The 27,015-nt window shown below is 43.3% G+C and overlaps 2 long non-coding RNA genes across 6 annotated transcripts in view; one reads left to right on the top strand and one right to left on the bottom strand.

Moving 5' to 3' along the window:
* LOC126074882 (uncharacterized) overlaps window positions 1-20,755 on the bottom strand; it is a 29,593-nt gene extending 8,838 nt beyond the window's left edge. The window contains exons 1-4 of one of the 5 annotated variants that reach the window (XR_007517036.1): window positions 19,857-20,755; window positions 17,653-17,795; window positions 8,658-8,700; window positions 2,160-2,458 (exon numbers count right to left, since the gene is read on the bottom strand). This is a non-coding gene — a long non-coding RNA (uncharacterized LOC126074882). Of the gene's footprint in view, window positions 1-2,159; window positions 2,459-8,657; window positions 8,701-9,871; window positions 10,040-14,272; window positions 14,494-17,652; window positions 17,796-19,856 lie in introns of those variants that run through there. The other 4 variants (XR_007517038.1, XR_007517037.1, XR_007517039.1 and 1 more) reach the window with 4 other exon arrangements.
* On the top strand, window positions 12,403-13,937 carry LOC126074883 (uncharacterized). The gene is made up of 3 exons (XR_007517041.1): window positions 12,403-12,528; window positions 12,968-13,013; window positions 13,129-13,937. It is a non-coding gene; the product is annotated as an uncharacterized LOC126074883 (long non-coding RNA).
* Window positions 20,756-27,015: the final 6,260 nt, after the last annotated feature.

Here is a 27,015-nt window from a genome sequence, read left to right as displayed (position 1 = left end):
ATTGAATGAACTTCTGGTCCCACAAATCCTGGATCCACCTGTGGTGGAGGGCGAGGGGCACATGCCTGTCCAATTAGATCACATTCCATGGAAACTTGCTGGACCAGAAGTTTGTCCTGAACTCGATGTAGCATGATGCAAATACCTATGACCAGCCCTCAGGCTTGGCACATTTTCAGAGAAATGTGTGTATTGGGCAGTCACTGGAGTTCCTGAATCTGAATTGCTGAGACAGCCCCGGACAGCCACGTGCACAATGGAAGACCTAAAAGCCAGGGTGCCCACTGCCTGACAATGCCCAGAGCCCACTCGGCAAGTGGGCCGAGCTGGTAACATACCCCTCTTTTCCTGCTCAATCTCATTTACAGGGAAACTCTAGGAAACAGTATGAGTCTTCCAGCTTTCTAGGTTTGTTGAACAAGTTGCCATGAGTCGCCCTCCTCATGGTGGCTCCATATGTGTCAGAGCCCCGAACTGTGCCATCTGGTTTTCAATGGCAGATTTTTCAGAAGTAGATCAGCAAGCTTTTCTTCCAAGGCACCTCCAGGTGGACTTGAACCTCCAACCTTTTGATTAGTAACTGAGCACGTTAATCATTTGCACCACCTAGGGATTTCTCTAGGTTCGTTCCTAAGTGTGTACATTTCCTCCCAAATTTTATTACTGTTATTTTACTTTTTATTCTTTCTTGAAATCAGTGCAACTCATAATGGAGTTACCACATCGAGGCAAGTAGCACATAAAGATGTAATTAATGACCTATATTCCCAGGGACAGAAACTCTGGTGGCACCGTGGTGGTTAAGAGCTACAGCTGCTAACCAAAAGGTCGGCAGTTTGAATCCACCAGGCACTCCTTGGAAACTCTTTAGGGCAGTTCTACTCTGTCCTATGGTATCACTATGAACCGGAATCGACTTGATGGCAACGGGTTTGGTTTTTTTTTTTAATTCGCAGTAACAGGACTTCCCAACCAAGGCGCTGCACTTTCTGACTGGCTTGGGGTTCCTGCCCCTTTGGCTCAAACACTCCCCCAGAGTCAGCTTCATAGGAATCAATCCCCTTTTGTTTCCTGAAACTTCAAAGCGAAATGCTTCCTCCCCTCAGGAGTGCCAGAACTCACTGAATTCCCTTCACATTTCCTTGGAATCCCATTCCCATACTTACCACTTTTAAGATAAAACAGAGTACTCCATCTTTCTGCTGGAAAGCATGGGGAGAAGAAAATCCAGCTCAGTTTCAGGGCTGTAATTCATTTGTGCTGTTTTCCATATATGGAGTAATGGTGCCTGGCAGACAAGCCACTTACAGGTACACTGAGTTGCCTCCCTATAAAATAGGAGGGAGCCCCAATAAAAGGGCAGGCATAAAGAGAAACCCCCGGGACCAGGCCTGCAAGGTGGGAAACAGATGCGTCTATGACCTAATGAGCAGATTTGTGGGCTATCTATCTTCCCAGCCGTGCTCCTGAGCTCCAGGCCGGCCATATAATGTTTACAGCGAGCCAAGCGCTGAGCCAGACAACCTCAGGCTTGTTAATTGTAGAACTGCTCATTTCAGCTTTCAGTCGTTGCTAGGCTGATGGGAAATTCCCTGCACTTAAGATACTAATAAAAGTGCTCTCAATAAAAAAATTTTTTTAATTAAAAAAAAAACCTCTAAATTAAAATTTAATTTAAGATCTAGTACTTTGAGGGAACATTTAGGAGAAAAAAAAAAAAGAGAAGCTGTTTTTAAAACGTGGCTTAGGGAAGATGGGTATGATAACCTTCTCTTTTTACGATTAAAGCCTTCTCCCTACCGAAAGGTAAAAAGATTTCATCTGGGACTTCTTGCCCACATCAATCCATGGCCTGTCTACTCCTTAATTAACTAAGCAGTGGGCAACACCCTCACCCCCAGCCACCCTTACCTTGCTAAGAATACAAGTTTCATAATAAATCAGTCCCAGAGAGCCCTGTCCTCTCTCACTGTGAGCTTGGAGAGGACGGCACATGCCGGTAAACGCTGATCACTCTTTGCAGCTGTGTCCACACTTGAAAGGCATAAGTCTGGTTTGTGCTGTCTTTATGACAAATTATATTTTGCTAAGAATGCTAACACTCTGTCTTAGTTATCTAGTGCTACTCTAACAGAAATACCACAAGTAGATGGCTTTAACAAAGCGAAATTTATTCTCTCACAGTCTAGTAGGTTACAAGTCCAAATTCAGGGTGTCAGCCAAAGGGAAGGCTTTTTCTCTCTGTCAGCTCTGGAGGAAGGTCCTTGTCCTCAATCTTCCCCTGGTTGAGGAACTTCTCAGGCACAGGGGCCCCAGGTCCAAAGGACATACTCTGCTCCTGGTGCTGCTCTCTTCGTGGTATGAGGTCCCCCAGCTCTCAGCTTGCTTCCCTTTCCTTTTATCTCTTGACAGGCCACACCCAAGGGAAACTCCCTTTACCTTGCATCAGGGAGGTGACCTGAAAAAGAGTGGTGTTACAATCCCACCCTAATTCTCTCAACATAAAATTACAATCACAAAATGGAGGACAACCACACAATACTGGGAATTGTGGCCTAACCAAGTTGACACACATTTTTGGGGGGACACAATTCAATCCATACATACTCCATTGATTTTCTCCTCGGATTACATTGCTGAGCTAGAACCTGGGTCCCAATCCTGCCCCAGACCCATTAGACAACAGTCTTTACACTAATTCAGTTCAAGTCTGACTCATATTTAGGTCTGGTTTATCTAGAATACCTTTCTCTTCCCTCTTTTTACTTTTGAACTTTTGTGTTCTTTATATTAACATGCTGTGAGTAGTTGCTATGAGCCAGGCAGTGTGGTAGGCATTTTACACATATTAGCTCATCTGATGCTCACCACCAACCCCTACCACAGAGGCTGTCTTAGAGAAGAGAGGGTCCTAAGTGGCCAAGCCTGGGTTTGAACCCAGCTTTGTCCAGCTCCAGAGGCAATGCTGTAACCACTGCACCATACCGCCACTTGTTCAGCAGTCTTCTCACAAGCACAGTCAAAAGGGAATAGAGTTACCTGGAGAGGTTCATAAAATGCCAATGCTGGACAAGACTATTAAACTCCTACACTAGCACAATCTCATTATACAACTGGAAGTTGTTGTTGTTAGGTGCTGTCAAGTCGGTTCCAACTCATAGTGGACAACCGTGTGTACTACAGAACAAAACACTGCCCAGTTCTGCGCCATTCTCATAATCACTGCTATGTTTGAAACCATCAGTGTAGCCATTGTGCTAATTCCTCCTGTTGAGGGTTTTCCTCTTTTTCACTGACCCCTCTGCTTTAGCAAGCACAACTGGAAGGGGCGGCGGAGCACCAAATTAGCTCGCTCACAGCCAGCCAACTTATTGATTGAAGACAGAAAGATAACGTAGAAATCACACAATTTTACCATTTTGTGATGGCTCTGGGCAAAGATTTTATGAGAAAGAAGATGGAAATCATGACTGAAATTTGGGACTGAGAATTCTACAGGGATGGAGGATTTCCAGGTTCTTCCTTTTCCCACGTGGTGAGAAAATTGAGAGCCGACTATTTATAAGCTCCCCATAAAAATACAGGATTCCCGTACTGAAGGCAAATAAGGTGGGAGGACTGGTCTCTGTTAGCCTACGTGGCTTTTCCATTTTGTCCCCTGAAACTCTGTTTTACCTTTTCCACCTTGTGGCAGCTGAAGTGACGGTAAAATAAACAAAATTGGTTGCGGTGGAGTCGACTCCACCTCATGGTGACCCCATGTGTGTTAGAGTAGAACTGTGCTCCATAGGGTTTTCAATGGCTGGTTTTTCAGAAATAGGTTCCCAGGCCTTTCTTCTGAGGTGCCTCTGTGTGGACACAAATCCCCGAATTTCCATTAGCAGCCAAACATGTTAACCGTTTGCACCACCCAGGGACTCTGGAGATGACAGCAGCCACATCTTAACTCAAGGCTCAGAAGCTTATTCACAATATCTGGCCTCACTACTGATTTCTATGTTACCCCACAGGGTGGGCTAAGTGTGACCAGAAATCAACTGTGACAGAGGTAGAGGTATGACCACGGCTCCCTCTGCACCATCCTCTGCCACTCAGGTCACTTCCTCTGTGTGTTGACACCTCACACCTGAGCTGCTTAGAGTAAAAGGAAGCTCCCTTTATTTCTATATGCTCACATGAGAAACACAGCAAGTCTAGAAGCAGGCTGAGTCACTGCCTTAGTCTTGGGTCCAGTGTCTGGGTTAGAAGCCAGCCTCCTCTCCTCCCTTGGCTTAGTTCTCTCATTCTTTAAAGTCAAGCTCAAGTCCTGTTTATCCTTGCTGCTGGACCCTTCGCTGATAAGGCAGCCCACAGGGATCTGCTGCCTCCCATCTCCTATAACACTCTCTCTGAAATGCTCTGGCATTTAGCCTGAGCTTGCTGTAAACATTATATATTATTCATCTAATTTTATTTTTTGGCAGCTCCCATCCCCTCATCTAAATTTGGAGCTCCTTGAGGACCAGAGGGAGTTACTGGATGGTGCAAAAGGTTAACACGCTTGGCTGCTAACCCAAAGGTTGGCAGTTCGAGTTCACCGAGAGGTGCCTCAGAAGAAAGACCTGGCCATATACTTCTGAAAAATCAGCCACTGAAAACCCAACAGAGCACAGTTCTATTCTGACACACATGGGGTTACTATGAGTTGGAGTCGACTCAATGGCAACCAGTTACTGGTTGAGGACCAAACCCTGGCATGGTTGCTACCTGGTACAACTTATGACTAGCACAGCTGAGCCAAGGACCTTGGGGACTATTCATCAATGGTAACGAGCCATCTCTGCTGTAGTTCCTGTGTCTTGAAAGAGGAAGCCAGTGAAGCAGGTTTGTAAATAGTCTGTCTCTCACTAGAACACTGGCACTTCCGAGGCAAAGAGAGCTTTTTATAGATGAAGTGGCATCAGTGAAAAGCTTCATGCCTCCATGTGTGGTGCTGTTTAGGTGCTGACGAGTAGAGGCTGGGGCTAAGTGAGGAACAGGAAAAGCTTTTTCTCTACCTCAGCCGCAAGTTGTGAAATTGTCCTTGTCACTTTTGCCAGTGGTTACAGGGAAGAGTGTTTACAGCCCTGTCGGAATTTCACCTCATGGTCCCTGATTGGAACACACAGGCCTTGGAGGAGATGAGAACACCAAAGACTCTGCCCTTCCTCAGCCGGTTATTCCCCAGAGGAAATTGAGCTCGGCTGTTCAGGCCTGTCAGCGGCAAGGCTTTTGTTCCTTTAATACATGGTTGTGGTGAATCTCAATGCTGCTGACATTTGTCAAGAAGACATTTCATAAAATCCCTGTGGGAAGGAATGTTGGCTGGGTTCGAGCGGTTTCTTAAAATGCGGGCTACCACTCCAAATCTCTGAGTTTTCTTGTCTTATGACCCAAAAGGTTCTCTACAGGCTGGGTGAGGAGACCAGGTGCTGTGGATAGCAAGCGGGGAGCTCAGAAGGTGGCCTCAGCATTGAAGGTGGCTTAAGATGGCGCTCCTGTTTTGGAGTAACAGAAACAGAGACGTCCCCAATACAACTGGATTAAATTTATTTTGGATTGGTAACGTGTAAAGAGCCCAGCAGAGTCCCCGGGTAGTGCAAATGGTTAATATGCTCAGCTGCTAACTGAAAAGCTGGAGTTCGAGTCCACCAAGAGATGCCTTGGAAAAAAGGCCTGGTGATCTACTTCCAAAAAATCAACCCCTGAAAACCCTATGGAGCACAGTTTTGCTCTGACACACACGGCACTGCCATGAGTTGGAGTTGACTCAAAGGCACCTGGTTTAAAGAGTCCAGCACTATTCTAGGCTCCACTTGTCACCAGAAAAAATACTGATGGCTGTCAGAATGAATATGTAAGTGGCAGGGCTGCTTTCAACATTCCTGCAGGGAGAGACACGTATAAGTGAACATGGTCAAGAAAGGCTTGCGGAATTTGTAAGTCTACCAGCTTAGGAAACTATGTATGGATGTGTGTATGTGTGTTGTGCATGTGTCTGTGTGTGTGGGGGGGGTATATCCAGGACCAGGCAATAGCATGAAATACAGGAGAGAAAATAAATGTGCTATGTCTGGGAGTACTGGGTCCTGTGAGAACCTTTGGACATATTAGGAGGGATCAGTCCCTGGAGAAGGACATCATGCCTGGCAGAGTACGGGGCAGTGGAAAAGAGGAAGACCCTCAACGAGGTGAATTGACACAGTGGCTGCAACAATGAGCTCAAGCGTAACAACGATTGTAAGGATGGCGCAGGAATGGGCAGTGTTTCATTCTGTTGTGCACTGGGTCGCTATGAGTTGGAACCGACTCGACGGCACCTAACAAGAGCAACAACAACAAGAACCTTTAGCTGGCTGGAGACGAGTGACTAGTTGTTGTTATGTGCCACTGAGTCAATTCTAACTCATATGGACCCTATAGGACAGTGTAGAACTGCCCCATTGGGTTTCCAATCTATAATCTTTATGGGAACAGATCACTAGGTCTTTTCTTCTGCAGACCCATGGAGTGAGTTCAAACCACCAACCTTTTGGTTAGCAGCTGAGTGCTTAACCATCACTCCATCCGTGCTCCTTAGGTGACTAGCAGCAGATAGGATCAGAAGGAAGAGTTTGTCACACTGTGGGGTCTTGAATGCAAAGGAGTTTGGTTTTTATGCTACGAGGGGGAACCACTGGAGGTTTTGGAACATACAATTAAGTGACAAAATTGATGTTTAGGGAGGTGAAATTGGATAGAAGGGCAGGATCTAAAGGCAGAAGACAGAAGACCATGCTATGATTAAGGCACAACGCCATGACAGCTGTGTTCTGATGCTGGCCGAGGGAACAGACAGGAAGGGGCAGAGAGAGAGGGTGTTTTTTAATGAGGAATCAGCGTCTTATTGGCTCTTTCTGCCTGGAGTACGTGTTAATTCCTCCTTCTAGAGAATTACACACACCACGACCAAACGATGTATAAAAAAAATGGTTTTACCAAAGCATCTGCTGCTTTTCCATCAATCCCCCCATGGCTTCCTCATTACCCACAATAAGGCTCAGTCTCCTGGGTTTGCCATCAAGGCCCACACCAGAGATTTCCATCGTTTTTTTTTTAAGCACCAGGACCCTTTCTTCAAGGTAGACCTTATCCAGAACACCAAGGTATAAAACAGATAAAAGGAGAGCGCTCTCGTCAAATCCAAGTACAAGCCTAGCACATTCCCCCAGACCATTCAGCCTGCCCTGTACTTTTTAACTTCTAATCCTTTACTCACCCCCACCTACCCTCATCCTCACCCTTGAAGCCACTGAGACCCCTCTAACAAAGCCCCAGTGTCATGAAGAGCAATTTGAGACTCATTTCCCTACCAGATCAGTTTCAATATGCCTTTTCTCTTGCTACTCTTCATCAAAAAAAAAAAAAAACCCCACTGCCATCAAGTCAATTCTGATTCATAACAACCCCATAGGGTTTCTAAGGCTATAAATCCCTACAGAAGCAGACTGCCACCACATCTTTCCCCCAGGGAGCAGCTGGTGGTTTCAAACCGCCGCCCTTTCGGTTAGCTGTCAATCACTTTAACCACTGTGCCAGCAGGGCACACCCATCAGTTATTCATCTTCTGCCCTAAACATCCCTTGGACCTTGGCATCCCGCTGTCACTTACCCTGTTATCCTGACACAATGTCCTCAGGACACCTTGCCCACTTCCAAATCTCACCCAGGCCTAGTTCATGCCTCTTCTCTGCCATAATAATAACAGTAATAACAACAATAACAATAACAATACATAATATTTAGTGACCACTTACTATGTCTATTTTACATAGATTATCTAATTTAATCCTCACAAGAACAAACCCAGCTAGGTATTATTATTTCCCTCATTAGACAGACAAAGAAATTGCCAGAATGAGTAGGGCTGCTTTTGACATTCATATGCGGAGAGATAGGTATAAATGAACACGGTCAAAATCAGGCTTGCGGAATTCGTAAGTCTCCAAGGTTAGTAAACCAAGCACAAATGTGTGAGTGATGTGTGTGTGTGCGTGCACGCATGTGTGTGTGTGCATGCACGTGTGTGTAGAGAGGTTAAGTAACATCGTCATAGACTGCATTGTGTTCCCTAAAAATATGTGTTGGAATCCTAGCTCCCGTATTTGTAAGTATGATCCTGTTTGGAAATAGGGGTTTTCTTCTGCTATGCTAATGCGGTCATAACATAGTAGGGTGGATTCTAAACTTCAGCCCTTCTAAATTATAGTTATAAAAAGAACAGAATACACATAGGGACACACAGGCGGGGAGGGAGGGGGGAGAAAAAGACAGACAAGGAGACAGATACATCTACAAGCCCAGGAATGCCAAGGATTGCTGGCAGCCACCAGAAGTTGAAATAGACCAGGAAGGACCTGTCCTAAGAGCCACGACCTGAATTCAGACTTGTAGCCTCCCGAATTATGAGACAATAAGTTTCTGTTCTGTGAAGTCACTCACTTGTGGTATTTCTGTTGTGGCAGCACTAAGTAACGAAGACTAACATGCTCAAGGTCACTCAGCTCATAAGCCACTGAGCCAAGGTTTAAACCCAGACAGTCTATCTGAAGAACGCATGCTCGTAACCCATACCCTGCACGGCCTCCCCAGATACTTACCTGCAGATTGGTAGATGGGTTACTGATATTGGAGGCTGAAGGACTACAAGTAATGAAAAAGAAAACTCAGTAATTCAGCAAATAAGTAGTTTGAGTTCTTGCTATTGCCAAGCACCGTGCCAAGCTCCAGGAAAACAGTGGTGACAAAGGTGGACACTGTCCCTGCCCCTTGGAGTTTAACGTCCAATGAAAGGAGTCGAAGACAACCCGGAGTTTTCCAGTGGAGTGATTCCGAGATGACCTGAGAGTGTCATCAGGAGAGAAGTGAAGAGAGGGGATGGACTTGCAGGTAAGAAGGTGGGGTTGTGAGGTGATCTGCTGAGCACCAGGTGCCAGGGTAAAGCAAATTAACAAATTGCTCAGAAGGTGGTGGGAGATACCGGCTGGGAGTTTAAAGAGAGACAGTGGTGGGAGATGTGGACTGGGAATCACATAAATAATGCTGACAGCTGAAGATAGGGGAATAATCCGAGATTAATGTGGAAAGAATTAAGTCTGGAGACAGGAGCCAAGCCTTGGAGAATGCCCCAGAGAGGATAGTTGCCTCCCAGGAGAAGAAATGGTCATAGGGTGTCCAAGAAAGCCAGGGATTAAGGAGGTTTGAAGGAGAGGGAGAGGTAGTTAATAGTGTTAAAAATCTCAGGTCAATCAACAAAAATAACACTGGAGAAGTTCTTTTAATTTGACCAAATTAAAGTTTCTGACGATTTCTAAGTCAACAGCTTCAATAACGGATTGTGGATAATGACAAATTACAGAGAATTTAGGGGAAAAATGGAGTCCCTAGGTGGTGCAAGTGGTTCACATGTTCAGCTGCTAACCAAAAGATTGGTGGTTCGAATCCAGCCAGTGGCACCTTGGAAGAAAGTCCCCTGGTGATCTACTTCTAAAAAAGTCAGCCATTGAAAACTCCATGGAATAATTTCACCACAATTAAAAAAAAAAAAAAAAAGGACATGGAGCACAGTTCTACTCTGACACACATGGGGTCGCCATGAGTCAGAGTCAACTCAAGGGCAACTGGTAGGGAAAAATGGGTAATAAGGAAAAAAGGCCATAGTTATTTGCTAAATATACCTCACGTTGAGAAACTGGCATGAAGAGAAAGTGATAATTGTCAGTCAATGAGATAAAATGCTAAAGAAAGTCAGTGTCATTGATTATGTCACCTGATCCAAACATGAATATGTTTAAGTATAACAGTCCTTGGATTTAAAATAGAAGCTTTTAAAGTCATATCAACTAAAATGGAGTCCCCACAGTTGACCTACCCAATTCCCAGGAGGTCTGAACCCAAATGAATGGGGCTCTCTGGTCTCCATTTCCTGTTCAAGATCATGACTTAAAGTCTAAGTTCAGCAGGTTCTTTCTTCCTCTTACAACTAAAATTTTATAAATAAAAGAAACAGTTGAGTTAATCCCCCAAACGTATCTTTCCTCGGAAGACATTTACATTCTTATAACCCCAGTGTTAAACCAGTAGAAGCAGGGGCAGAAGCCGTCATTCGCTGTTATCGGCAGAAAAGCAGGGAGAATGAAAGGCTTAAAGAATTTCAGTGCTTTTCTGGGAGAAAAATGACTTTTTGGTCTTTGTATTTTTATCTTCTCTGCCACCATAATTTAGATGGACAGATAACAGGGCCCAGCAATAGGCCAGTCTCCATAAGGCCAAATAGCTGATTTCCCAGAGGACTTGGAGGAAGGGCCATGTGTACAGCATGGCAGCTGAGTTGAGGGATCATGGGAGATCACAGCAATGAGCTGTTTCTTGTTCAAAGATATTGCTAAATTCCGTATCAGCATGCTGCAATTTGGAATCATAAAGATACTGTCCTTCTTCTGTACTTACACACATTCACCTTCATTCCAGGTCAGGCCCAGAAACTAAAGCAGAGAGCAACTCAGAAATAGGGAAATAGTGAAACCTAGGGTCACAGCCACTCTAAGGAGGAGCTGAGGCAACTGAGGTCACTTTGGCTTGAAAAAGAGGAAATGGAGAAAAGATATGGATCACATGAGCAACGATTAGCTCTCCCTGTTAAGAACAAAACAAAGAGGAATGGCTTAAACTCCCACAAGAAGGCTTTAGTTTAAGAGAAGGGGAAAATATTTCTGGCCCATTGGTTTATAAATCATAAGTGTGTCACTAAGGGTCATTGAGATTATCTACATTCAAATCACACATCCTCCCATGTGACCTTGAGCAAATTACTTAACCTCTCTGTGCCTCAATTTCCTTAAAAATGAGGATTTAATAGTACCTTTTTTTTTTTTTATCTGTTGTGGCACAGTGGTTAAGAGCTTGGTTGCTAACCGAAAGGTAGGCAGGTTGAATCCACCAGCTGCCCCTAGGAAGCTCTATGGGGCAGTTCTACTCTGTCCTATAGGGTCGCTATGAGTCAGAATCAACTCACCGGCAACGGATTTGGGTTTTTTTGCTTTTTTGTATCTGTTGTAAAGATCTTGTGAGTTAACGCCTGTAAAGTTTTAGCAGAGACTTTGCTGTTGTCAGTTGCTGGCAAGTTAGCGCCAACTCATGGTGACCCCATGTGCAACAGAAACAAATTGCTGCTTGGTCCTCTGCGGTCTCCGAGATCATTGGTATGCTTGAGTCCATTGTTGCAGCCATTGTGTATTTTCAGTGCCTTCCAACCCAGCAGGCTCACTTCCAGCATTATATTGGACGATATTCTGTTGTGATCCATAGGGTTTTCGTGGGCTAATTTTTAGAAGTAGATCCCCAGACCTTTCCTCCTAGTCCATCTGAAAGCTGTGCTGAAACCTGTCCACTGGGAGTGACCAGTGCCGTAGTTTCCAGCATCGGAGCAATGCACAAGCCACCAGAGTATGGCGAACTGACAGACAGGTGGTATCTTATCTTAGCGGAGAAACAGGCATATAATAAGTGCTCAAGGAGTGTTGGTAATCCACATGGTCATCATGGCCATCCTCCTCCTCATCATCACTGTCATCATTACACTCTAACAAGGACTCATCTCAGTCCACAAACTCGGATGTGAAAGAAATCTAACATTATTTTTCTAAACAAAATTTAATGTACATCTTGAGCTCTCATTTGGAGGAAATTTTCTCTCTGGCAATTCCGGGTCACCTCCTTTCCTTGGCAGGGGGTAGGGGAGCTGACATCCGTGGATCCATGGTGCTGAGAAGGGAGAAGGTTTGGCACAGCAGCCTGTCCTGAATCATCATCAGTTCACTCCTGTGTCCTCTGAGATAAGTTATGTCCACGAGAGGGTGGCCGCTGTGAAGCCTCCTCAGGCCCAGCTCTCTCTGAGCTACTGTGTAATCTGGTTGGGTACATGCTGCTGTGGGAATCCTTGGAGGCCATCTAAGACCCACTATGGCTCTGGGCCCCAAGCAGCAATTTTGGTTTTGGGGATCTTGCCACCTCCCCAGAGGTGAGGCTCAGAATCTCTCTGCTCACTGATTCCCCAGACCTTTTATCCCCCTTCCCTAGGGCTTGTCCCAGAAAGGGGTGGGGGTGAGATCTACCTTGCTTGAGACCCATATATCTACATCTACTCCTTGGTTCCCTTCTGGTTCTCCCTCTCTTGTAGTTTACAAGGATATATGGAGGACTAAAGCTTTGGTTAGTTCACGAAATAACCCCCTCCCCTTTCTCTCCTCCCCCTGGATAAATGTATTTCCACGTCAGCCCCCAATAAAAGGCTCTGGCATGGTGTTCTTGCTGCTTCTATTAAATAGCTTTCTGTTGTCTACATAAAGGAGCTGCAAGAGGCCCTTCCAAAGAGCACAAGCCTCGTTTGTGTCTTTCTCCGAGGGACCAGGGAACAGTGCCATGTCAGCTATTTTACTATCGAGTGAGGGAAGTGCATGGTGCTTACCACAGGTGAGTGATAAAGCATCACACCTCTATCAGTTCAAATGGCTCAGGTAACTCATGGCCCCAAACAGCTTCATTTCGTTCTAGTTAAACTCCTATCTTGTTGCATAAGCATTCAAAATAACTTACAGAAAATACATACCATATAAGACAAAAATAAAAGTTAAAATTGGAGCAAAGAGGAAACAAACAGTTGCCACTGAGTCAATTCCAACTCATGAAGACCCATGTGTGTCAGGGTAGAATCGTGCTCCATATAGTTTTCAATGGTAGTGATCTTTGAGAAATAGATCACTTGACGTTTCTTTCAAGGTACCTGTGGGTAGACTTGAACCACCAACCTTTCATTAGCCACGGAGAACGTTAATTGTTTTCAACACCCAGGGAGTTCACATACAGGTAAAGGCCCCATGATATGACCAGACTAATGTTCTATCCATTCTAGGTACTCAACGAACATTAAGGCTTGAATTGAATTGGGGTGACTCAGGGTAAGTCATTCCTTGGACTCTTCCAGCACTGTTGGCTACGTCTTTCCTTGAACACTCCTTCATTGAAATGTGCATATCTCTTGCTAATCTATCCTTAATTCTGCTCTTTATTCAGGGCTGAGCTGTATGTCCTGGCTCTTGGGCCCCTGAAGAAGCAGAGTCCTCTTCTATGGGTGCCGAATGCTCTTTTCTGCTCAACTGGATCCTGACTTAACAGCCTCCCCTGAACCCACTCCATGAATCTCCTCAATGGGTTTCCCCTTCCCTGCGAACAGACTTGTGACCAGCCTCTGGACCATTTCTTTCAAAAAATTCTAATTGTCATGGATTGAATTGTATCTCCCAAAAATATGTGTCCACTTGGTTAGGCCATGATTCCCAGTATTGTGTGGTTGTCCTCCATTTTGTGGTTGTCATTTTATGTTAAAGAGGATTAGGGTGGGATTGTAACCCCACCCTTACCCAACCCCCCATATCCCTGATCCAATGTAAAGAGAGTTCCCCTGGGGTGTGGCCTGCGCCACCTTTTAACTTAACCAAAACCAAAAACCCAGTGCCATCGAGTCGATTCCGACTCATAGCGACCCTATAAGACAGAGTAGAACTGCCCCATAGAGTTTCCAAGGAGCGCCTGGTGGATTTGAACTGCTGACCTTTTGGTTAGCAGCCGTAGCACTTAACCACTATGCCACCAGGGTTTCCCCTTTTATCTTACAAGAGATAAAAGTGAAGGGAAGCAAGCAGAGAGTTGGAACCTCATACCACCAAGAAACCAGTGCCAGGAGCAGAGCACATCCTTTGGACCCAGGGTCTCTGTACAGAGAAGCTCCTAGTGGGGGGAAGATTGATGAGAAGGGCGACAGAGAGAAGAAGCCTTCCCCTGGAGCCGATGTCCCAAATTTGGACTTTTAGCCTACTTTACTATGAAGAAATAAATTTCTCTTTGTTAAAGTCATCCACTTGTGTTACTTCTGTTATAGCAGCACTAGATAACTAAGACACTAATCTAATCCTGCTTCTCAGGTACCCCAGGGATTACAGGGTGCTGGAGTTATGGCACACAGGGATAGATAGGAATAAAATATAATCTTTGCCCCCAGGGGTTTTGTGGTCTAATTGATCAAATAGGTAAATAAGTAAATGCAATTTTCTCAACTTACTTTTGGAGACTTTGGAAATCATTAGAAATTAAAGAAAAACTAGAACCAGTAAAACAAAAAATAGAACAACAGCAACAAAAAAAAACACCACAATAGTCCAGAGCTCTGCTTTCTACTTATACCAAAATTAAACCAAAATAATTTAGTCCTTTGAAAATGATCTCCCAGTCCCTCCCTCTAACGATACCTCTTCCCTGGCTCTCCTCTTCCACTCTCTGCAAAAGAAAAACAGCAAAAGAAGCAGATTCTCTACCTTCTGACTTAATTACTCTGTGCCTGTGGATGGAGGTCTTATCCTTTCTGGGCCTGAGTTGTTTCATCTGCAAATAAATATAATAATAGCAACCATTAAAAAAAAAAAAATTTGGATGGTGCTAATTATGTGTCGGAGTCCTGATGGTGCAGTGGTTAAGAACTACAGCTGCTAACTAAAGGTTAGCAGTTTGAATCCATCAGCCTCTCCTTGGAAACCCTATGGGACAGCTCTCCTCTGTCCTATAGGGTTGCTATGAGTAGGAATTGACTCAACGGCACCTAACTACAACAACAAGAAGTTATGTCTCAGGCACTATTCTAAGTATTTTGTGATGATAGCTTGCTTAATCTTCACAATACCGTGAGGTCCACGCCACCATGATATACAGATGAGGAAACTGGAGGCCCAGAGAATTTAAGTAAGTTTCTCAAGGTCACACAGCTGATAAGTGGCAGGGCTGGGATTCAACCTATTCTGGCTTCAGAATGCATATGCTTAGCCACTATTCAGTGCTGAATGAAAGGATGAATGGATCAGCGGATTGACAAATGGTTCAATAGATGGATGGACTAAATGGATTTGTGGACAGATGGATGAATGAATGGATGGATAGATAGTTGGATAGATAATAGATGGATGGTTGGATGGATAGAAAGGTGGATAGGTGGTGAATGAATGGATGGATAGGTAATTGATGTATGATTGGGAGGATGAATGGGTGAACAGGTGGTGGATGAATGGATGGATAGATGGATCATTGGATGGATAATGGACAGACAGGTGGATGGATGGATGGGAGGATGGGTGGTGGATGAATGGATGGGTGGCTTGGCGGATGGTCAGGTGAAGGCACTAGATCCAGCAATTGCTCAGATGCCTCCCTGAGGTATGTGTGGCACCACTATCTACAATTCATGAAGCACTGTGGCTATTAACATTCTTCCTCTTTCAAAACAAAATGGAGGGATGTCCATTAGGAGGCCGTAACAGCTCACCCTCTAGTATCTCATACCTTCTTGGGATAGGGAACATTCCCTGCAGGACTCAGTTTAAATCTCTGTGAATGGAAGCAAGGAAGGTATGCTTATCCAAAACAAATTAATCTCAGAAAAGTTACTTGAGGATCTTGGATAAAAATTCCTCTTTTGAAGCCAAGACTAACACATATATTACATAAAAGTGAAAAGAATATTTTCAGTTACCCCCCAAAAAATAGATTACAGTATCCAGTCAACAAGGGCTTATCTTAAACCTCCAAAGAATTGGATGAGGTCTCATTAAATTTTTGCCTTTAATTAAGAGATCAGTTTGATATTAGCCAGATCTGTGAAATTGGTATCTCAGGCTCCAAATCTCAGTGAAAGGCCTGTTTTTCATCTCTGTGTTATTAATCTTTAGCCACCAAACATTTTCTTTAGTAAAAGTATTTTGTGTGCTTTACTTATAATAGATTCCTGAAGACTGCTTAGATAAGAAGGAAAACCTTACAGATCTAAGCAATCAAGCCTAATTGAGCAATTACTGTATGCCAAATAATCCCTAACCACAGAAAATTACCCCATGTTTTAAAAGCTGACCCTTGATTAGATTTTCAAAGAATTGTAGACTTCTTATTTTATTTAGGAGATGTCTTAGTCATCTAGTGCTGCTAAAGCAAAAATACCACAAGTGGGTGGCTGTAACAAACAGAAATTTACTTTCTCACAGTTTAGGAGGCTAGAAATCTGAATTCAGGGTAGTGGCAGTAGCAGAAGGGTTTCTCTGTCTTTATGCCCTGGAGGAAGGTCCTTGTCTTTTTTGAGTTTCTACTCCTGGGTAATCTTCACATGGCTTGGTATCTCTCTTCCCCAATCTCTGCTTCTTTTGCTTGCTTGTTTAATTTCTTTTGTATCTGAAAAGAGATTGACTCAAGACATAGCCTACACTAATCTGGCCTCATTAACACAACAAAGAAAGCCCATTCCCAAATGGGATTATAACCACAGGCATATAGAGGTTGGGTTTTACAACACATAACTTTTTTGGGGACACAATTCAACCCACAACAGGAGGTGGTTAAGTTTTTTTTTGCTTTTTAATTGTTCAACTGATAGATCTCATTAATGTCATTAATATTTTCCATTTGGTCTGGAATTCAAATGTACCTAAAAAAAAAAGTACCTACATAAATATAATTCTAATACTTTCATTTCCGTTAGTTCATACCCTGAGGAATGAATAGCACTAGACAGAAGACTGGTGCAGCTGATCCTCATTATTCACGCATTCTGTATTTGCGAATTTAACTACTTGCCAAAATGTATTTATAACCCGAAAATCAGTGCTCCTAATGCTTTCATGGTCATTTGCAGGGTGGTGAAAAATTAGAGTCCCCGACACACACACACACACATCCCCAACAGAGACTGAACAAGGTGACGCTCCACCTTTTTGTTTCAACCCTCATACTGTTCTTGGTCTGTTTAGTGCCACGTTTTTCATATTTTTGTGCTTTTTGTTGGTAACTTCACTGTTTAAAATGGCCTCCACGTGGAGCGTTGACGTGCAGTCTGGTATTCCTAAGCACAAGAAGGCTGCAACGTGACTTGTGGAGAAAATACGTGCGTTACATAAGCTTCATTCGGGCATGTGTTTTAGTGTTGTTGGCTGTGAGTTCAACGTTAATGGATCTACAATGCATATTCAATACGTTGTCTTTTAACAGAAACACACACAAATGTTGTGACCAGAGGCTGGCAGGAGCCTAATCTTGTATCTCCCCTAGGAGCAGTGGTTCAATATTCAGTAATTCACTCCTGGTGGTGGCTTTATAGAACATGTTGTTGTTGTGTGCAGTTAAGTCCATTCTGACTCATAGCAATACTATAGGACAAAATAGAACTGCCACATAATGTTTTCTAGGCTGTAATCTTTACGGTAGCAGACTGCCACATCTTTCTCCTGATGAGCTGTTGGTGGGCTCAAACTGCTGACCTTTCAGTTAGCAGCTGAGCGATCAACCACTGCACCACCAGGGCTCCTTTTATAGAACATAACTACTGTGTATAAGAAGCGACTACATATTCTTCAGAACAATGCAACTCTATCCACGCCACCAAACTCTTCTCAGCCTCAGTTTCTCAGCCTCAGCTCCTTCCCCTGTGAACTGAGCTGATGCTATCCACCTTACCATCTAGACACTGTAAAGGCTGCATGTGAATGACAGGGAAACAAACAAACAAACCTGTTGCCATCCGGTTGATTCCGACTCATATCAACCCTGTAGGACAGAGTAGAACTGCCCTATAGGGTTTCCAAGGAGTGGTTGATGGATTTGAACTGCTGACCTTCTGGTTAGCCGCCACCCTCTTAACCACTGAGCCACTTCTGTGAATGACAGAAAGACAGAGCACTATATAAATGGGAATGATTTTCTTATCATCACCTAATCTGGTAGAGAAGTGGAACGATTAGCATAGTTAAGTAACAAATAAGAGTCATTCTGTTAAACAGAAGAAATCAGGCTAAAGTAACATTTGCATCATTATATTAAAATGGCTTTATTCCTCTAAAAAAATCAGTGAGACAAACAACAAAATAATTTAGCATCATCTAACCAAATCCAAAGCCAAACCAGTCGCTGTTGAGTTGATTCTGACTCACGGTTCTGCCTGTGAGTCAGGGTACAACGGCGCTCCACAGGGTTTTCAATGGCTGATTTTTCGCAAGTAGATCACCAGGATTTTCTTCCAAAACACCATTGAGGGGACCCAAATCTCCAAGCTTCTGTTGGTCAGCTGAGCGCATTAACCCTTTGCACCACCCAGGGACTCCCACTGTCATATGAAGTTGTAATAAAAATAAATTTTTATTACTGGTACTTGTTTGCAGGCTACACACGATATCCTTTTTTCGTTTTATAATTAAAACGCAACCTTAAAACACTAAGCCCATACTCACTCTTAAAGTAAGCCGAGGGGAGTAGGTTGTGGCATCATGGTGCTATTGGGTGGCATGAGCATTGTTAGCTGGCTTTGGTGACCTTTTTCAATTTTTGTTCTTTACGAAATATAGGGAAAAAATGATTAATGAAGGTCGAGAAGTTGGAATATATGGTGGTTGCTCTTGTTTCTGAGAGAGTTTAGAATATCAGATAATCCATAAACTTGAGCTCCACCCACCACCTTCCTCCCTGTAAATAGAATTCTCCCCAGGGAGGCTGCTTAATTTGCTAGGAGCAAGTAGGCCCTTAAAGCAATTAGATTTGCTTCACTGATAGTTTATCAGATGCTGCCTGGCTTTAGGAAGATTATTCTGGGTATCCCAAGTGCTATTTGAGGGGCTCAAATGCCAGCCATGTGACCCCTGACCTCAGAGACCTCTTCGACTCTAAAGACTCTTTGCCCGTGTTCTAATGGTCAAAGGAAATGGCTTAGCCTCTCCTTTACAATCTCTTGTCACTTAAGTGTGTCTTTATTAATAACAGCTCTTTCCAGCAGGCTTTGAACCTCTCCATCCCATTAATTTCCAGTTTTTGCTTGCTGTAGCTGAAATAGGAAGGATTTAGAAATCATAACACTTAAGGGAAGGCTGAAGGAGCAAGAAAAGAAAGTCTCAGTGGGGACAAGATGGCTGATTTTAGCGACATAAAAGGCATTCCTGTGAAGGAGGATTAGATTGATTTGGCCTGACATCAGAGGACAGAGCTGGGCCCAATGGGTGGAAGTTATGTGGAGGCTGATTCCTGACTGGCTATTATGAAAACAATCAGAAAGGGCTCTTTCATGAGGTAGTGAGTTCCCCACCACTAAAAGTATGCAAGCTGATGGGCTCTGACCACTTCTCAAGGGGGGACCTTGCATCAGATAGAGAGCTGGTTTAAGGAGTGGTCTCAAAGACCTCTAAGGCCCTTTCAGACAGAGACACCAGGATTCCAGGTTCATTAGTGAGTTTCCTTATGGGGGCAGCGATGGTTCGGTGGTAGAATTCTCACCTTCCATGCGTGAGGCCCAGGTTTGATTCCCAGCCAATGAACCTCATACACCGCCTCCACCCTTCCGTCAGTGGAACCTTGGGTGTTGCTACGATGCTGAACAGGTTTCAGCAGATCTTCCAGACTAAGACAGGCTAGGAAGAAAGGCCTGGCAGTCTACTTCTGAAAATCAGCCAGTGAAAACTGTGGATCACAACTTTCCCATTTGCAACCAATCATGGGGATGGCAGAGTTTTGTTCAGTTGTGCATCAGGTCACCATGAGTCAGGGGCTAACTCAAGGGCCACTAACATCAACAGTAACAGCGAGTTTTCACAGACTTGGGGATTCCCCATTATTTCTCGGGCCCTACCTCCCCCTTCAGACTTTGCAGAAATCCTGTAGCAAGAACATTTCACAGTTACCAGACATCATCTTCCCAACTCAGTTAAAAGGGGAGTGTGACAGACACCGACCTGAGAGATTAGAATCTTACTATTGTCCCTCAGAGCAGAAGCATGAACTCAGCAAAGTTTGAGATTTGCATTCCCTCATTTTCTTAGAAGCCCATTGCTCTTCTACAACCTTCTTTCTTCTCTCAGAACAAAGGGTTTGTTGAGTTCATCACATCTTTCTCAAGAGCATTTAGAGTCCAAAACAGCCTGGAACACAGTGAGTGTTCAATCAATCTTGGTTGAAAGAAAGAACACATGCATTTTAAAAACAAAAGACGAGAGAAGAAAATCCTTTATCCAAAAGACAAGTATCTTAGCGATTCAAGGCCCATCTGTGAAGTGGGGATGAATACATCCATGGTGCTTACTCTTGGGTTGTTCTAAAGATCAAGTGATATAATGAATGTCTGCTACAGAATCAAGACTTAAAAATGCCAGCTACCTTCATTGTTGTTACTATTATGGTTATTGTCTTAGGCTGGGTTCTCTAGAGAAGCAAAACCAGTAATGCGTATAAATGTATATAGAGAGATTTATATTAAGGAAGCAGCTCACACAATTGTATGGGGCTGGAACGTCCCAAGTCCTTGGATCAGGATAGAGTCCTTTCCCAATTCATGGAGCTGCAGAAGCTGGTGAACCGAAGATGGGCATCTTAGAGAGCAGGGATCCCACTCACAGGTTGTGACGGTCGAGGAATCCCCAAGTTCGGCAGGCAAGACCACAAGGTTTCTCCTGAGTCAGCTGCAGGGGCTGGTGAACCCAAGATAGGCAGGTCAGGGAGCGGGATTCTTGCTTGCAGGCCACGAAGATCGGCGAATCCCAAGATAGACAAGTAAGATGCTAGCTGAAGTCTCAAGAACCAGAGGTCATACAAGAGACAGCTGCTGGATCCAGAACAAGCCAACAACTTTTGCAAGATGAGCAGGAAGGAAGTAGGCGGCAGAAAGTGGAGAGATGAAGGCTGAGGGGAGGGTGAGCTGCCACGGGCCACGCCCCTGCTGGTACCACTCAGCAAATTCCGTCATGGGGGTAATCACATATCAAATTTCAACAGGAAAGTGATCACAACATTACATAACTGCCAAAACACTGGGAATCATAGCCCAGCCAAGTTGATACACAACCTTAACCATCACAGTTATTATTACTGTTATTTTAAACAAGGTGACCTGAAGAGGGAGTGGAGAAGACAAAGAGATATTTAGGATTGGGCAGGAGCTTCTTTCCCATCACCTTTTTATATCACAGCACACCACAACATATCATATCATCTGGAACTGGCAAACTATTTCATGCTGATTTTAAGGAGGGAAAGCCAGAAATTTAGTTAGCAAAGGGATACCTTTCCTTGCTTCAGAAGACTGGATTCCTCAGAGAGCCAGAGACTAATGCACACTGTCTTGGTGATAAGAGAGCTCTCTGGAAGGCTGCAGATGTAAGAGTTACAGCTGGAAATGAGCCTCGGGCTTGAAAGGGTCTAGGAGTATCTGAGGAGATTTCACATAGTGAATACCTGCTGGAAAATGTCATGAAACAATAAGTGTGATTTAGGTTTTTAAAAGAGAATTTGTGAAAAGCAAAACACATTTTTAAAAAATCTTGTCTTTTGTTAAAGGTGATGGAAGAAAAATAGCAGTGGTTAATGGTGATCATTGAACAACCTGATGAACATAACGTCACTGAAGCGTACATTTGAAGATTGTAGGAATGGAAAATATTCTGTTACCTACTGTCAGGGATTACATTGTGTCCCCCCAAAATACCTATCAACTTAGCTAGGCCATGATTCCCAGTATTGTGTGATTGTCCACTGTTTTGTCATCTGATATGATTTTCTTATGTGCTGTAAATCCTACCTCTGTGAGGTTAATGAGGTAGGATTATGGGCAGTTATGTTAATGAGGCAGGACTCAATCTATAAGTTGTATCTTAAGTCAATCTCTTTTGAGATATAAAAAAGAGAGGCAAGCAGAAAGACAGGGGGACCTCATTCCACCAAGAAACGAGAACCAGGAGAAGACTGTATCCTTTGGACCCAGGTTCCCTGTGCTGAGAAGCTCCTCCATCAGGTGAAGATTGATGACAAGGACCTTCCCCCAGAGCCGACAGAGAGAAAAAGCCTTCCCCTGGAGCTGGTACCCTGAATTCGGACTTTTAGCCTCCTAGGCTGTGAGAGAATAATCTGTTTGTTGAAGCCATCTACTTGTGGTATTTCTGTTATAGCAGCACTAGATAACTAAGACACCTATATACTTTCCAAAATCAGAAGATGGAGAAGGAGAAATTAGGAGCAAGAAGGGTCTGACCATGATTTATCCAGAGGTTTCAAAGTGATAACCCTCAAATGGAATCCAACCCACAGATGTGTTTTGTTTGGACTGTACAATATTTTAAATTTTTTTGAGCTTAATAATAAAAAATCATATGTCACATAAAAAAAGTCTTGGCAGTTCAAGCTGCTCACGCCTGCCAGACCACTCTGGCTAAGGACTAGATCCAGTGTTGATGTATCTCCCCTCCAGTCATAGCTTAAATCAATGCTATTTCTCTTGGACCCTGAACGAGGAGAAGAGTACGGGTAACACTGGGGAAGATGAAAGAAATATCTTTCCCAATGAGCTATTTGTTCAAGTATCATTTTAATGTCTGTAATAACATCTTGCCTTTTTCTAACCATTTTAGCAAAGGACCTTTCCCTGTGTAAGCAGTGAAAATGCTGAAGTACCCTGCTAGTGGGTCATATGAGGGAGTGATTAAAGACTTAGTACAGAGTCAAATGATTTATTACCATTTTATAAAAAAATACAAAGGCTCAAAGAGATTCTATTGTTCTTCAGTAGCCACAAATGAATCAGCAGCTAAGTGGTGTGAGAGGCCTATAATCCAGGCCCCTAATTACCCATGAAACCACATGCCCTGGTGAGTTAACCTCAAAAATGATCTTAGTCATACCAACGAATATAAGCACCGATAAGAACACTTTATGAAGGCTGCGGGACAACAAGTTGTAGATCAAGCCATTTATAGATAGACAACAATAGGCCCTCCAAGTACCTTTCCAAGGTACTTGATTCCACCTGGTCATGCCATAGTGCCCTAACCAGTGGGCGGCAACCTTCAAATGCTGTTTGTAGTCCTACCCTTATGAATTCAAGATGGTACATGGGTAGCAATTCCTAAGAAAGATGTCTAGAAATGTAAACTGTGTTCTTCTCATTCTTCAAATAGAAAAAAAATCAAGGCATGAATGCAATTAATTTCCTTACTTTCAGAGTATGCTACATAAGCAAATCTACATCCTAGGGCAGAAGCTACATAACCCACTGCCGTCGAGTCAATTCTCACTCAAAGCGACTCTGTAGGACAGAGTAGAACTACCCCGTAGGGTTTCCAAAGCTGCAAACCTTTACAGAAGCAGGCTGCCACACCTTTTTCCCATGGAGTGGGCTGGTGTATTTGAACCGCTGACCTTCAGTAAGTTCAAACCACCAACCTTTTGGTTAGCCACCAAGCACTTTAACTTCTGCGCCAACAGGGCTCCTTAGATCCTGTGTAGTCAGTCACCTTTTATTAAGTGTAGGTGGCCATAACATTATCGTTCTAGGAAGCAGAAGTTTTCTTTTTCATCTGAATTTTCCAGAGAGTGCTTCTGAGAAATAGCTGCTTCAACTTCCCCTCACTGATGCAAATGAAGTATTTAAATTCTGTGGGAGAAGTCCATTATATTTTGCAATAAATCTATTTGCTTCTATTAACCCAAGATGATTGCCATCTGTTTCAGGAGCAAAGCATCCTTGTTTTCAGTCTTCTAAACATTAGCTATGATGCCAGCCATCGTTAAAATAGGACATCCCATTTTGTGTATGAGCTCAGTGACTGTCATCAGACAGAGCCATCTTCTACATTGTTATACAAACAGAAAATGCGGAATACTATACTACCAAACACTTATCAGTCAAAGGAAGTACAACAGAACACTTGAGTGACCCTGAAATTAAACTTTTATTTGGGGTTTGTCTGGTGACCAATGGTCATGACTATCAATCTGGGGATATTCCAAGAAAACTGTGCTGTCGACACAAATATTAACCGTAAATGATGGAGAATTTTCAGTTGGGACCAGAAGAACATATGGAGGCCATTAAAACTAGAGAATTTTCCCTCCAAACGCTGATTGCCAAAGTTAGAACCAGCCACCCAGAAACTGTGGCCCTCATGCTAATTCAATGTTTATATTTCATAAAAAATTATTTCAAGGATTTACATCTTGCTTTCCATGGCACAGTTCCCATGGTTATCGCTTCTCATCTCAATGCGCATGTCCTCTGCTCAGGAGCATGCTCACCTCTCAGGTCTGGAAGGAGAGGCCTCCTGGGGAAGGATTTCAGATTCCTTGTTAACATCTACAGGCACATCAGGACTCTGAAGACCATACCATTCTGGGATAAATGAGGAGAAAATTAGGATGCAAGACCCAACATTGAAAATATAAAAAAAAAACAAACTGAGTTACAGTTCACTTTTAAATATCTCATAAATCCATAGCATTAGAAAGTAATATAATTTCAGCTATGTATTAATTTCCTATTCTTGCCTTAACAAATGACCACAAAGTTGGTGGCTTAAAACAACACAAATTTATTACTTTGTAGCTCTGGAGATCGGAAGTCTGAAATGGATATCACTGGGCTGATAAGAAGGTACTGGCAGGGCTATGTTCCTGCCTAGGGGCTGCAGGGGAGCAGCCCTTTCTTGCCTTGGCCAGCTTCTAGAGGCTGCCCATATTTTTTGGCTGGCGACCTCCTTTCTCCGCCACCAAAGCCAAGAAAGTTGCATCTCTCTGAATTGTCTTCCGTTGCCACATCCCTCTCTAACCACTGTAGGGAAGGGTTCACTAATTTTAAGGATCCTTTATGTGATTAGACTTATCCCACCTGGATAATCTAAAATAATCTCCCTGCCTGAAGATCCTTAACTTAATCAAATCTGAAAAGCCACTTTTGCCATGTAAAGTAACATATTAACAGGTTCTGGGGCTTAGGACTTGAACATCTTTGTTGTTCTTGTTAGGTGCCATCTGCCATTGTGTCAATTCCAAATCATAACAACCCATGTGACAGAGTAGAGCTGCCCCAGAGGGTTTTCTTGGTGTAAACTTTTGGTTTGTTTGTTTGTTGTTGGCTGTAATTTTTACCAAAGCAAATCATCAGGCCTTTCTTTGGCGGAGCCACGGAGCCATTGAGCCACTGAGTGAGTTCAAACCGCCAACCTTTTGGTTAGGAGCCAAGTACTAAATTGCACCACCCAGGGCTCCTTTGGACATTTTGGACATTTTTGGGGGGACATTATTCTGTCTACCACTAGCTGTTTCCCAACTCCAAGAGGTAAAGAGATTTGAAACTCAAAAATTTCAGAGTTGGTTTAAGGGTTGGATTCAGAGACATCTATGGCCCTTTCAGATGGAGACACCAGGATTCCCACTTTACTAGTGTGTTGTCTCAGACCTGGGAATTCCCTGTCTTTTCTCAGGCCCCACCTCCCCTTTCAGACTTTCCAGAAATTCTGTAGTAAGAACATTTCACACTCCCCCAAAATCATTCCCCCTCCCCAGTTCAAAAGGTGAGTATGAGAGACGGTAACCTGATATCAACCTTATCATTCTTTTTAGGATTGAGTTTTACCCTAGGAAATAGGACAGAAGTTTTCAACGCAGTGCTATGTGCAACCATTTCGCAAATCTCACTAGTCCAGAATGACTGCCTTGGCTGAAAATTTTTCAATTTTAGATGAGATTATTTCAAATTTAATGGTAAACATGAAATTTATCCAGTTTGTTATTGTTAGCTGCCATCAAGTTGCTTCCAACTCATGGCAACCCCGTGTGTGCAGGTTAGAATGGCTCCATAGGGTTTTAAGGCTGTGACCTTTGGAAGCATACTGTCCGGCCTGTCTCCTGAGGAGCCTTTCCCCAAGGGTTCAAACTGCCAACCTTTTAGCTAGTAGTCGTGCGCTTAACCGTTTGCATCACTCAAGGACTCCTATCCAACTTTACTGTTCTATATTTATATGAGATAATAAATAATAGGGGTTTTGTTTGTTTGTTTTGTAAACAGTAAAATGTTAATTGAAAGATTGAACTATCATTTCTCAGAATATTTGGAAGGGCGTACATGGCTGGTATAATGTGTTTCGTAATACATCTTTTCACCCGGAATTCACTCATAAAGTGTTTTCATGTGCATCACAAGGCATGTAACAACCTTGGCCGGCACCCACGTTCTCAGGCCTGCGTTTCCCTACCCACATCTGGGAAACCCCAGAGTTGAAGCTGATGTGTTCAGAATGTAAGTACTTGCTGTTGCTTTCCAGCTAAACCACGATTTTGGCTGATGTCCAGCAGAGGGCATTTCTTCCACTCTGGGAACCATGGGTTCGCTCATGCCTTTTAACAACTAGGAGCCCAGTTCAATTTACAGTCTGGATTGCTCTTAGAAATGGGTTAAGCAATATCAGCAAGTGTCCAGAGATGATTTGATGGGTCATTTTCTGTCTTTAAAAATGTGGTTCTTATTGGCATGACATGCTTTTTGGGTCATTGACCTACTTTCTTCAAGCAAATGAGTCCTTCAGGAGGACAATCTATCTCTAGGTCTTCTGGGTGCAACAAACCAATCCTTGCCAACAGGACGACCAAACAACGTAAAAGCAGAGTTTATTGAACCCCTGTCTAAATTCTAGGCCCTGTGCTAAGAGCCTTCAGTGCATTATCTTATTTAACTTTACAAAACCCTATATATGGGTTCTATTAATTCCCCCCATTTACCCATACCTCACAGCATACAAAAAAACCAACTCAAAATGGATCAAAGACCTAAATGTGGAAACTAAAACCACAAAGTTCTTAGAAGAAAATATAGGGACAAAGCTGTGGACTAAATTTTAATGATAGACTTTGAGATATAACAACTAAAGCATGAGCAACAAAAGACAAAATAGATAAATGGAGCCTCATAAAAATCAAAAGACTTTATAAAAAAAAAAAAGGAAAAGACAACCTACAGATTGGGAGAAAAATCTTGGGAATCATATATCCACTAACGGTCTGTCTTAGTTATCTGGAAACCCTGCTGGTATAGTGGTTAAGAGCTACGGCTGCTAACCAAAAGGTCGGGAGTTC

This window comes from Elephas maximus, chromosome 4, assembly GCF_024166365.1.
Source record: "Elephas maximus indicus isolate mEleMax1 chromosome 4, mEleMax1 primary haplotype, whole genome shotgun sequence".
NCBI lineage: Eukaryota > Metazoa > Chordata > Mammalia > Proboscidea > Elephantidae > Elephas > Elephas maximus.
This window is presented reverse-complemented; position numbering and strand designations above follow the sequence as displayed.